The sequence below is a fragment of the Oncorhynchus tshawytscha genome, linkage group LG31 (genome assembly GCF_018296145.1).
Source record: "Oncorhynchus tshawytscha isolate Ot180627B linkage group LG31, Otsh_v2.0, whole genome shotgun sequence".
In the NCBI taxonomy this organism is placed as follows: domain Eukaryota; kingdom Metazoa; phylum Chordata; class Actinopteri; order Salmoniformes; family Salmonidae; genus Oncorhynchus; species Oncorhynchus tshawytscha.
The window spans coordinates 33,966,921-33,980,511 of NC_056459.1; positions in this window are offsets into that span (position 1 = coordinate 33,966,921).

Genomic DNA, 13,591 nt, shown 5'->3' on the forward strand with positions numbered 1-13,591 from the left:
CTATCTATCTATCTATCTATCTATCTATCTATCTATCTATAGTATATTTATAGTATCTATCTATAGTATCTATCTATCTATCTATCTATCTATCTATCTATCTATCTATCTATCTATCTATCTATCTATCTATCTATCTATCTATCTATCTATCTATCTATCTATCTATCTATCTATCTATCTATCTATCTATCTATCTATCTATCTATCTATCTATCTATCTATCTATCTATCTATCTATCTATCTATCTAGCTATCTATCTATCTATCTAGCTATCTATCTATCTATAGTATATATCTATAGTATCTATCTATCTATCTATCTATCTATCTATCTATCTATCTATCTATCTATCTATCTATCTATCTATCTATCTATCTATCTATCTATCTATCTATCTATCTATCTATCTATCTATCTATCTATCTATCTATCTATCTATCTATCTATCTATCTATCTATCTATCTATCGTATCTATAGTATATATAGTATCTATAGTATCTATCTATCTATCTATCTATCTATCTATCTATCTATCATCTATCTATCTATCTATCTATCTATCTATCTATCTATCTATCTATCTATCTATCTATCTATCTATCTATCTATCTATCTATCTATCTATCTATCTATCTATCTATCTATCTATCTATCTATCTATCTATCTATCTATCTATCTATCTATCGTATCTATAGTATATATAGTATCTATAGTATCTATCTATCTATCTATCTATCTATCTATCTATCTATCTATCATCTATCTATCTATCTATCTATCTATCTATCTATCTATCTATCTATCTATCTATCTATCTATCTATCTATCTATCTATCTATCTATCTATCTATCTATCTATCTATCTATCTATCTATCTATCTATCTATCTATCTATCTATCTATCTATCTATCTATCTATCTATAGTATATATTTATAGTATCTATCTATAGTATCTATCTATCTATCTATCTATCTATCTATCTATCTATCTATCTATCTATCTATCTATCTATCTATCTATCTATCTATCTATCTATCTATCTATCTATCTATCTATCTATCTATCTATCTATCTATCTATCTATCTATCTATCTATCTATCTATCTATCTATCTATCTATCTATCTATCTAGCTATCTATCTATCTATCTAGCTATCTATCTATCTATAGTATATATCTATAGTATCTATCTATCTATCTATCTATCTATCTATCTATCTATCTATCTATCTATCTATCTATCTATCTATCTATCTATCTATCTATCTATCTATCTATCTATCTATCTATCTATCTAGCTATCTAGCTATCTAGCTATCTAGCTATCTATATAGCTATCTATCTATCTAGCTATCTATCTATCTAGCTATCTATCTAGCTATCTATCGCGCTCGTCTGTCAGGCAAGAAAAGTTGTGTGTGGCGGTAAATTTGGACTGTTTCACTTTCACCAACTAACTAGCCACTGAAATGAAGGTTAGAGTCATTTGTGTTTATCTGTTGAGCTTAGGTTATGGTTTGTCTTGTTTGCTAGGTGCAGATATTCATAGGCTATACATTGCCTCGTTTTCCTATTATTTGCTGTCATGTAGTAGATGTAGCAGTAGGGTAGTAGATGCCCATGCAGTGGAGCACATATGTTATTGAGTTGTAGAGATACTTGTTTACATAGCCAGCTAACAAGTGGTTTGTTTTGTAATTCATTTGGAAACTGTCTTTGTAATTAATCAGGCAAAAAAATTGGCAAACTCTTTACTTAGTCTGTCAGGTACGAAAAGTTGATTGAAGGCAACATTGCTTTGTTCGCGATGCTGTAACTGTCACACAGTTTACTATGGAAACCCTCTAAGTGGTTATTAATAGGAAGATAGTATGTGTACTGTACGGTTGAGAAAAAGAGATGAAGGAAGAGACAGACAACCTCAATACGATTTAATACGATTTTACTACATTTTGAAATAGTCTCTGAATAGTTGTTTGCATTTTTTTTTTTACTTTGTTACAGAAAGAGTAAGTAAGAATATTCACTTGTAGTCTACTCTGTGTGGGTGATTTTAGGTATTTTATATGTATAGTTTCTAACTTTGGGGTGTCAGGGTAGCCTAGTGGTTAGAGCGTTGGACTAGGAAGTGTGAAGTTTGCAAGTTCAAACCCCCAAGCTGACAAGGTACAAATCTGTTGTTCTGCCCCTGAACAGGTAGTTAACTGACTGTTCCTAGACCAGTTAACCCACTGTTCCTAGACTGTCATTGAAAATACAAATTTCTTCTTAACTGACTTGCCTGGTTAAAAATATATATTTTTTAATGAACAAATGTTGCATTTATTGAATTGTTGTCAGTACAATTTTTTTTTTTACATTTTGTGCCTCTCTGTAGGATGGGGAAATGCTTCAAGAAGCTTCATGACATTTTGTGGGCTAAATGCAAACAAAATGAGTGTTATTGCTATTGACATGCATGTGGTGTCATATTAAAGAAGAGGTTGTGCTCTTTACAACTATGTTAATCTTGTCATTGTAATTTGTTTTGCATCTATGTCTGTTTGTTTGAAATGTGTGAGAAAATGTGTTTAATCTAAAAATATATATATCTTTTAATCTACAGCAGCATTCTAGAATTCTATTGGGATCTAAAGGGTTCCCCTCTCTCCACTGGGATGCTCTGCCTCTAACCCTATTATAGGGGCTGAGTCACTGGCTTACTGGTGCTCTTCCATGCCGTCCCTAGGAGGGGTGCGTCGCTTGAATGGGTTGAGTCACTGACGTGATCTTCATGTCCGGGTTGACGACCCCCTTTGGTTGTGTCATTGCGGAGATCTTTGTGGGCTATACTCGGCCTTGTCTCAGGATGGTAAGTTGGTGGTTGAAGATATCCCTCTTGTGATATGGGGGCTGTGCTTTGGAAAAGTGGGTGGGGTTATATCCTGCCTATTTGGCCATGTCCCGGGGTATCATCGGATGGGGCCACAGTGTCTCCCGACCCCTCCTGTCTCAGCCTCCAGTATTTATGCTGAAGTAGTTTATGTGTCGGGGTGCTAGGGTTAGTCTGTTATATCTAGAGTATTTCTCCTGTCTTATCCTGTGTCCTGTGTTAATTTATCTATGCTCTTTCTAATTCCCTCTCTCTTTGTCTATTTTTCTCTCTTTCTTTCTCTCTTTCTCTCTTTCTTTCTCTCTCTCAGGAAACCTGAGTCCTAGGACCATGCCTCAGGACTACCTGGCCTGATGACTCCTTACTGTTCCCAGTCCACCCGGCCATGCTGCTGCTCCAGTTTCAACTGTTCTGCCTGCGGCTATGGAACCCTGACCTCTTCACCGGATCTGCTACCTGTCCCAGACCTGCTGTTTTCAACTCTCTAGACACAGCAGGAGCGTTAGAGATACTCTGAGTGATAGGCTATGAAAAGCCAACTGACATTTACTCCTGAGGTGCTGACTTGTTACACCCTCGACAACTACTGTGATTATTATTATTGGACCATGCTGGTCATCTATGAACATTTGAACATCTTGGCCATGTTCTGTTATAATCTCCACCCGGCACAGACAGAAGAGGACTGGCCACCCCTCATAGCCTGGTTCCTCTCTAGGTTTCATCCTAGATTCTGGCCTTTCTAGGGAGTTTTTCCTAGCCACCGTGCTTCTACACCTGCATTGCTTGCTGTTTGGGGTTTTAGGCTGGGTTTCTGTACAGCACTTTGAGATATCAGCTGTAAGAAGACCTTTATAAATACATTTGATTGATTAATAAAAACATTAAAAGCACGCACAAAAAAAGGGTTCAATTAATTTGTTTCGCCTCTGTCACTCGGTCGAGTCATTGTTAAGAACGTCCTCAAGCGGCCCTTTATCAGCGGCGCCATAGTGGTTCCCTAAAGTGGTGATAAGCCCAGCCATTCTGGACAGAGGCTAACTACTGTTCAGTATAAATTACACTATAGTGCCTGGAAATAGGATGAAATTGTTAAAGTAGTCAAGTATATTGTAGGAAACAACTTTGCCAGCATTATCATGTCTTCAAATGTACTTTTTGTTTATGATTAGTTTATCATTAGCTAGCAAAGTTAGTCAAAAATAGATAGCAATGCCAACGTTAGCTAGCTAACATTCGGTGGCCTCCCCTCATTATTCGCTAGTTAGCTAACATTATATTATATTGCATCTAAAGTCAATCTGGTGACATCAAAATGATGACAAAAGGATTTCCTTATTTGCTTCTTTCTAAAATGTCATTGTCATTTGAACTTGAGTTGAGGAAGAATGTTTCAGGCCTACCAGACTTACTCTTATAATTTACACTGAACAAAAATATAAACGCAACATGAAACGATTTCAAAGATTTTACTGAGTTACAGTCCATATAAGGAAATCAGCTAATTGAAATAAATTCACTCTTCTCCAATATATGGATTTCACATAAATGGAATACAGATAACCATCTGTTGGTCTCAGATACCTTTAAAAAAAAGGTTGGGGCGTGGATCAGAAAACCAGTCAGTTCCTGGTGTGACCACCATTTGCCTCATGCAGCCGCGACACATCTCCTTCACGGCTTTTGATTGTGGCCTGTGGAATGTTGTCCCTCTTGTCTTCAATGGTTGTGCGAAGTTGTTGCATATTGGCGGGAACTGGAACCCGCTGCTGTACACGTCGATCCAGAGCATACCAAACATGCTCAATGAGTGACATGTCTGGGGAGTATGCAGGCCATGGAAAAACGGGGACATTTTCAGCTTCCAGGAATTGTGTACATATCATTGTAACATGGGGCCGAGCGTTATCATGCTGAACCATGAGGTTATAGAGGCAGATGAATGGCACTGCCCCCCCTCTTTTACACCACTGCTCCTCTGTTGTTATCATCTATGCATAGTCACTTTAATGTATATATTACCTCAACTAACCGATACCCCCCTGTCTCGCTATTGTTATTTTACTGCTGCTCTTAAATTACTTGTTACTTTTATTTCTTATTCTTATCTGTATTTTTTTTCATTTCTTTACATTGTTGGTTAGGTGCTCGTAAGTAAGCATTTCACTGTACACCTGTTGTATTCGGTGCATGTGACTCGATTCGAATGCATATGAATGTCAGGTATATTCCTCAAATGTCTGGTAAATTTTAATCCCGGTCCCATTGTCCGGTATTACGTACACCTCTTGGAGGGAACGCTACACCCTGCTACATCTCATCTCCTCGTGGAGGGAACGCTACACCCTGCTACATCTCATCTCCTCGTAAAGGGAACGCTACACCCTGCTACATCTCATCTCCTCGTGGAGGGAACGCTACACCCTGCTACATCTCATCTCCTCGTGGAGGGAACGCAACACCCTGCTACATCTCATCTCCTCGTGGAGGGAACGCAACACCCTGCTACATCTCATCTCCTCGTGGAGGGAACGCTACACCCTGCTACATCTCATCTCCTCGTGGAGGGAACGCTACACCCTGCTACATCTCATCTCCTCGTGGAGGGAACGCTACACCCTGCTACATCTCATCTCCTCGTGGAGGGAACGCTACACCCTGCTACATCTCATCTCCTCGTGGAGGGAACGCTACACCCTGCTACATCTCATCTCCTCGTGGAGGGAACGCTAACACCCTGCTACATCTCATCTCCTCGTGGAGGGAACGCTACACCCTGCTACATCTCATCTCCTCTTGGAGGGAACGCTACACCCTGCTACATCTCATCTCCTCGTGGAGGGAACGCTACACCCTGCTACATCTCATCTCCTCGTGGAGGGAACGCAACACCCTGCTACATCTCATCTCCTCGTGGAGGGAACGCAACACCCTGCTACATCTCATCTCCTCGTGGAGGGAACGCTACACCCTGCTACATCTCATCTCCTCGTGGAGGGAACGCTACACCCTGCTACATCTCATCTCCTCGTGGAGGGAACGCTACACCCTGCTACATCTCATCTCCTCGTGGAGGGAACGCTACACCCTGCTACATCTCATCTCCTCGTGGAGGGAACGCTACACCCTGCTACATCTCATCTCCTCATGGAGGGAACGCTACACCCTGCTACATCTCATCTCCTCATGGAGGGAACGCTACACCCCTGCTACATCTCATCTCCTCATGGAGGGAACGCTACACCCTGCTACATCTCATCTCCTCGTGGAGGGAACGCTACACCCTGCTACATCTCATCTCCTCGTGGAGGGAACGCTACACCCTGCTACATCTCATCTCCTCATGGAGGGAACGCTACACCCTGCTACATCTCATCTCCTCTTGGAGGGAACGCTACACCCTGCTACATCTCATCTCCTCGTGGAGGGAACGCAACACCCTGCTACATCTCATCTCCTCGTGGAGGGAACGCAACACCCTGCTACATCTCATCTCCTCGTGGAGGGAACGCTACACCCTGCTACATCTCATCTCCTCTTGGAGGGAACGCAACACCCTGCTACATCTCATCTCCTCGTGGAGGGAACGCAACACCCTGCTACATCTCCTCGTAAAGGGAACGCAACACCCTGCTACATCTCATCTCCTCGTGGAGGGAACGCAACACCCTGCTACATCTCATCTCCTCGTGGAGGGAACGCAACACCCTGCTACATCTCATCTCCTCGTGGAGGGAACGCTACACCCTGCTACATCTCATCTCCTCGTGGAGGGAACGCAACACCCTGCTACATCTCATCTCCTCGTGGAGGGAACGCAACACCCTGCTACATCTCATCTCCTCGTGGAGGGAACGCAACACCCTGCTACATCTCATCTCCTCGTGGAGGGAACGCAACACCCTGCTACATCTCATCTCCTCGTGGAGGGAACGCAACACCCTGCTACATCTCTCGTAAAGGGAACATCTACATCTCCTCGTGGAGGGAACGCAACACCCTGCTACATCTCATCTCCTCGTGGAAGGGAACGCAACACCCTGCTACATCTCATCTCCTCGTGGAGGGAACGCTACACCCTGCTACATCTCATCTCCTCGTGGAGGGAACGCAACACCCTGCTATATCTCATCTCCTCGTAAAGGGAACGCAACACCCTGCTACATCTCATCTCCTCGTAAAGGGAACGCAACACCCTGCTACATCTCATCTCCTCGTAAAGGGAATGCAACACCCTGCTACATCTCATCTCCTCGTAAAGGGAACGCAACACCCTGCTACATCTCATCTCCTCGTAAAGGGAACGCAACACCCTGCTATATCTCATCTCCTCGTGGAGGGAAAAAGTATGTAGGTGAGGGGAAGGAGGGGAAGGACGACAGAGGCAGAGAAATACAGTTTACAGGTAATGTGGGGAAAAGGGGCTGGATGGAATCAAAGCAAAGAAAGTAAACATCCTGCCTTACCACTTCTTACCTTTAGAACCACCTGGCACCCTAACCAAAATACAGGCGGTTGGTCCGCCCAGGTCTTACTTAGTGTGCATAGACAGATTCAATACTACGGGTTATGTATGCCCACAGGCCACTTGCCTAAACTCTCCCAAGGTGCGCCCCCCCCCCGGGAACACATTAAACAGAATAATTTACCAATAATTTACATGAACAATTTCAATAACCACAAACACCAAGTCCTATTGGCAGACACCTCCGAAGGAGCGGCTACAAAATCATATCAACAAAACTTTCACTGACCGCCACAACAACCAACACAGGACATACAAATAAGTTATCTTCTGACAAAGGAACACAGGCTTTTTTCAAGCTGGAGAAGGAGTTGATAATTGAAGAGATTTCCCTTGACGAGAGGGAGGGAGGGGTCAGAGCTCCAATCAGCGATGGGGCCGACCAATCAGCCGCTTTAGGTATCCAGGAAGCCATTTCCTGAAATACACACACATACAAACCCACAACAACACAAAAACTGGGGAACATAAACATCCGGTGTCAAATGTTCCTAAAGGAAACTCATATATTGTTTTTATGCAGATTTGAGAATATTCACGTGAAAATCTGTCTCCAATTAGGTGGAAACCTATAGACACACTAAAGACTCTAGAAAGTGCGTCATTTTGATGACTTCCAGTCATTTTGATGATGTTTGCACATGATGGTTCACCAGCAGCCCAAAACTTCTGAAACCCTTTGAAAAGTATCTTAAATAACTGTCACAGCAACCCCGACCCCGGTTTCCTGAAAGCCTGGTTCTTCATTTCTCTGAACAACCCATCCCCCACGCAGCACAGTGCATCGTTTCACACTTTTTGTTTTGTTTTTTTCCACCCAAACTTTAAGAAAAAAGAACCAACTGAAGAGGTCAAATAAAACATCTTTCCCTCCTCTATTGCTTCCATCCTTTCTGTCCTATCTGTTCTTTTCTTTCTCTTCACCTCAAGGTCTGAAGTCTCTGTTCTAAGCCCTTCCCTTCTCTCCTCCCTTACTCAGCATGTCCATATGGGGTTGTGTCACAAATGACAACCTATTCCCTACGTAGTACACTACTTTTAATCAGAGTTCTATGGGCCCTGGTCAAAAGTAGTGCACTACATAGGTAATATAGTGTCATTTGGGATTTAAGCGCGGTCTCCCTTCTGGATTAGTCCTGATCCCTCTTCCCAACGCTCCAGCCATTCCCTAACGCTCCCGAACGTTCCCGGCTGCAGACCTTGGCGTTCCCATGAGCCAGCGGACCGGTATAAAGGAGTGGGATGCTGCTAATTCCAGATAAGCTTTTCCAAGGGCAGGTACCGGTACACCCAAACTCCTCTTCTGCTGACAAACACAGACGTGAGACTCATAGCCAACGCTGTGGTGCTCCATTTCCCTTCCTTTCTTAACGCTCTTCTTTTCTTTTTTCTCCCTCTCTCTGCTTTTCCGTCATTCCTAGTCATTTATCTGTATATCTGTCGAGAAATAAATGTTATTCCATGATTTAAAAGCATTGAAGAAATTTAAAACATATGATATGTTAGTTTCTAAGTCGTTTATACTTGTTACATTCCTCAGTTTAAACGCTAAATACACAGTAAAATCTAGTTTATAACCAGTTATAACTAGTTTATAAGCAGTAATAGTATGTTTGTAGTTTATTAGCAGACAGAGTAAAGCTGAGATCTCCGTCAGAGTTCCTTAGGGTCTAAATGGCAGCGGACTGATCCAGGTTACAACCGTTTAGCTGGTGAATATTAACACTGTCCTTCCTGCATTATGCATAAGGTTCACTCTCAAATAGCAACCTCTGTATACACACACACACACACACACACACACACACACACTCACAATTAGCAACCTCGGTATGCACACACACATTGACCTTCAAGATATAGCACACCCCTATTTCCTGTCATGAGTCTGTGTTTCAAAGCTTTTCCCCAAAGGCCCTGTGTGTGTGTGTGTGTGTGTGTGTGGTGTGTGTGTGTCAGGACTTCTGTCGAAGTCGGTTCCTCTCCTTGTTCGGGCGGTGTTTGGCGGTCGACGTCACCGGTCTTCTAGCCATCGCCGATCCATTTTTCATTTTCCATTTGTTTTGTCTTGTTTTCCCACACACCTGGTTTTTCATTTCCCTCATTACGTGTTGTGTATTTAACCCTCTGTTCCCCCCATGTCTTTGTGTGGTATTGTTTGTTGTAAGTGCTTGTGTTGACTGGTGCGGGTCAGGTTTTGCACCCAAGATTTTTTTATTCTTGATACCGTTGGTTTTGTATATTAAACTGCTCCGGTTATTACCCAGTTCTGGTCTCCTGCGTCTGACTTCACTACCACCAGTTAGTTAGCACCCCTTACAGTTTTTGTGTGTTTTTTTATTTAATACGGTGGTGAAAGTTGAGAGTGGGAGGGAATTAAATTAAAACCAACCAGCTCTCACAGTCTCATGTCAGAATTAGACATTCTCAAACGTCAAATGTAATGTAGTATACAGAATCTTAACATTCTGTATACTCCCCTTGTCCTAAGGGTAAAAAAAATTGACCGTCTTTCACTAAACCCCTAAAATAAAGCAGCTTAAAATTGAATTTTAAACACCAAATCTATATTGCATGATGAAACAACCTGCCATTTATCGCAAACTTTGTGAATATCTGGGTATTCCCACAATGCAGAAAGACTGTATTTAATCAGTGGACACCACTCGTTTTTATTACAACACACCTGTCATAATTATTTTCTTTACTAAATTAGAGGTTTATTATTATTATTAGTATTGCTAAAGGTAACATAGTTTTTTAGTAAGAGATAGCACTTATATAGGCTAGGAAAGTACCAGAAATGTGCATAAAGTAGTTTTGAATGCATTTTTTTTAAAGGAAAAAATAACAGTCTTGACCTTTTCTGGCAACATAGTGATATATTTTTAAATACTGTACAATGAGGAATTCTACTACAAAATACTAGTCTTCTCCCATTTTTTTTAACCTTTGCCCCCACCCAAAAAGGTGTATATAAAACAACAATAAATAAGAATAAAATAAGATAACAGATACAAAAAAACAACGTGAAGAACATAAATCAATCGACTCTAATTAGCACATGTAGGACAGTATGCAGGTGTGCATGGACTTTGCAGATGAATTTCTCACATGTGTGGCAGCATAGCCTAGTGGTTAGAGCGTTGGACTAGTAACCGAAAGGTTGCAAGATCAAAACTCCGAGCTGACAAGGTACAAATCTGTTGTTCTGCCCATGACAAGGCAGTTAACCCACTGTTCCTAGGCTGTCATTGAAAATACAAATGTGTTCTTAACTGACTTGCCTAGTTAAATAAATGTTTGTTTTACAGTCCTTCTTTAGGGGGCAGAATTGGCATTTCCTCCTCTTGCCTGCCCCAGCTGCAGCCTCAGGTGGACCAGGACAAGATTCAGCCACCTGAACATCTTTCACAAGCACTGCAGAGTCTGCTGGGGAGGGACTCCCTTCTTTGAGTGTGTGGGGTTACAAATGCCTTTCCCAGCTGCTCCAGCAACACCCTCCTCTTGTTCCACTTATCAGGCATCCAGGTTGCTCTTGTTTCATCTTGTTCCATATCACAAAGGCATTGTATGAAGACACATTAATGATGTTATGGAGGGTGACCAGGGGTCAGCGGGCACTCATCCACCTGCAGCTGTAAGTTCCAATCACCTTGTCCAGGTTGTCCACGTCTCCTTTGTTGTGGTTGTAGTCCAGGATGACTACATCATACAATGTCACGATCACTGATCTCAGCCGTTTTGTGCAGTGTGCTCAGGAGGACCACATTCTTGTTCCTCTTTGGGAGGTAAGAAGCTAGAGTGGTGGTGGGGGTGAAGGCAAACTTTGATGAGAAGGCCTCTCCCCCTTTGTTTGCGAGGAGTGCAGGGGGAAGCTCAGGTTTGTTCTTTCTAACTATGCCAACAGTGGTGATCTTCCTCTTCAGCTGCTGGCTGAGTTCAATCAGTAGCACATCATCTCAATTTCTCATTGTGTTTCTGGGTGTCTTTGTGGTTTTTGTGGTGTGTAAATGATTTTATAACTGCCGGGTCAAAAATGACCATATGACAAACTTTGTACCCTGCTTTCATGGAAATATGAACAAAGGCAATGTTTCACTTTTTCTAATGTTGGGGTCACTCTAGGAAAAGTTATCAAATTTCAAGTTGAAATGTAGGGGGTTTTCTCTGCTGTTAAACATAGTGGAGGGTAATTTTTGACCCTTAAAACAACACAACGTTAATAAAGGTTAAGGTTAAATTTAGGCATTAACCGAATTTTGAAGGTTAGTGTTAAGTTTAGGCATTCATTTCTAATTGTTAAGGTTAGGCATTAACTCGGAAATGTTAAGATAACAATTAAGGTTTTGGATATAATATAATATGTCCAAAACAACTGTCTCCCACTGGATTCAAACATCATCCCCATCCACAATGCCTCCTTGAAGCTAACAGCACTCACTTTTTCCCCAAGTGTCCTATTTCCATGTCATCTCCCCAACATCCTCAGACATGAATGGACGTCGAATATTGACCGGGATCACGGGTGATCTGGCTGATAAAAACACACCTACAAAGACTGATTTCAAAATATTGCAAAACACTCACTCAAATGAAAATCACCGACTGCCTATTTCACTCTCCTCTCTCTCGATCTCTTTCTTACTCTTTCTTTCTTTCTCTCTCTCTCTTTCTTGCTATTTATCTCTTTCTCTCTCTTTCTTTCTCTCTCTCTCTCTATCCCCCCTTCCCCCTCTCCACTCTCCTCTCCTTCTCACCCTCTGTCATTTGTATTCTGGCCAGAAGAGGGAAAGAGGAGAGGAGAGGAGAAAGCTTCTCATTGAGTATGTAGAAGAGAGCAGTTGATCATAGTGAGGGGATCAAATGGCAAATTAATGCTTCTGTAATTAGAATCATTACTGATGAGATTGGATTTGGTATTTTATTAGGATCCCCATTCGCTGTTGCTAAGGACATAATATAGAACATTAATAGACAATAACGGCTCAAGGACAGAACAACAGCAATAATAAATAAATAATAAAATAAAATGATTTAAAAAAGACACGTGTCAATATCAATACATACTTTCTCAGTCAAATAACGAGAGGTGTTGTTTTATCTGTTTTTTGAAACCAGGTTTACTGTTCATTTGAGCAATATGAGATAGAACAGAGTTCCATGCAATATTGGCTCTATATTATACTGTACGCTTTCTTGAATTTCTTCTGGATTTGGGAACTGTCAATAGACCCAGGGTGGCATGTCTGGTGGGTGGGGTAAGTATGTGTGTGTGTCAGAGCTATGTGTAAGTTGACTATGCAAACAATTTTGGATTTTCACGACTCTAATGTTCTTAAAAAAAAGAAGAAGTGATGCAGTCAGTCTCTACTCAACTCTTAGCCAGTGGCAGTTCATTGGTAAAAATAGGAAAGAGTAGAGGGCCTAGAGAGCTGCCCTGTGGTACTCCAGACTTTACATGTTTGACATTAGAGAAGCATCCATTAACCTCTCTGGGGTAGGCGGGACGCTTGCGTCCTACATGGCCAATAGCCAGGGAAAATGCAGAGCGCCAAATTAAAATACATTTCTATAAAAATCTAACTTTCATTAAATTACACATGCAAGATAGCAAATTAAATCTACACTCGTGGTGAATCCAGCCAACATGTCAGATTTCAAAAAGGCTTTTCGGCGAAAGCATAAGATACTATTATCTGATGATAGCACAACAGTAAACAATGAGAGAGTAGCATATTTCAACTCTGCAGGTGCGACAAAACGCAGAAATAAAATATAAATCATGCCTTACCTTTGACGAGCTTATTTTGATGGCACTCCTATATGTCCCATTAATATCACAAATTGTCCTTTTGTTTGATTAATTCCGTCTATATATATCCAAAATGTCCATTTATTTGGCGCGTTTGATCCAGAAAAACACTGCTTCCAACTTACGCAATGTCGCTACAAAATATCTCAAAAGTTACCTGTAAACTTTGCCAAAACATTTCTTTTGTAATACAACTTCAGGTATTTCTAAACGTATATAATCAATCAAATTGAAGACGGGATGATCTCTGAGCAAAACAAACTGATACTACTTTTCCGGTTACGCGCCTCTATCAAAAGGTACACAGGAAGTGATGTTCGTTCTGAGCTATGGTACTTCATTACAAAAAGGAAAAACCTCAACCAATTTCT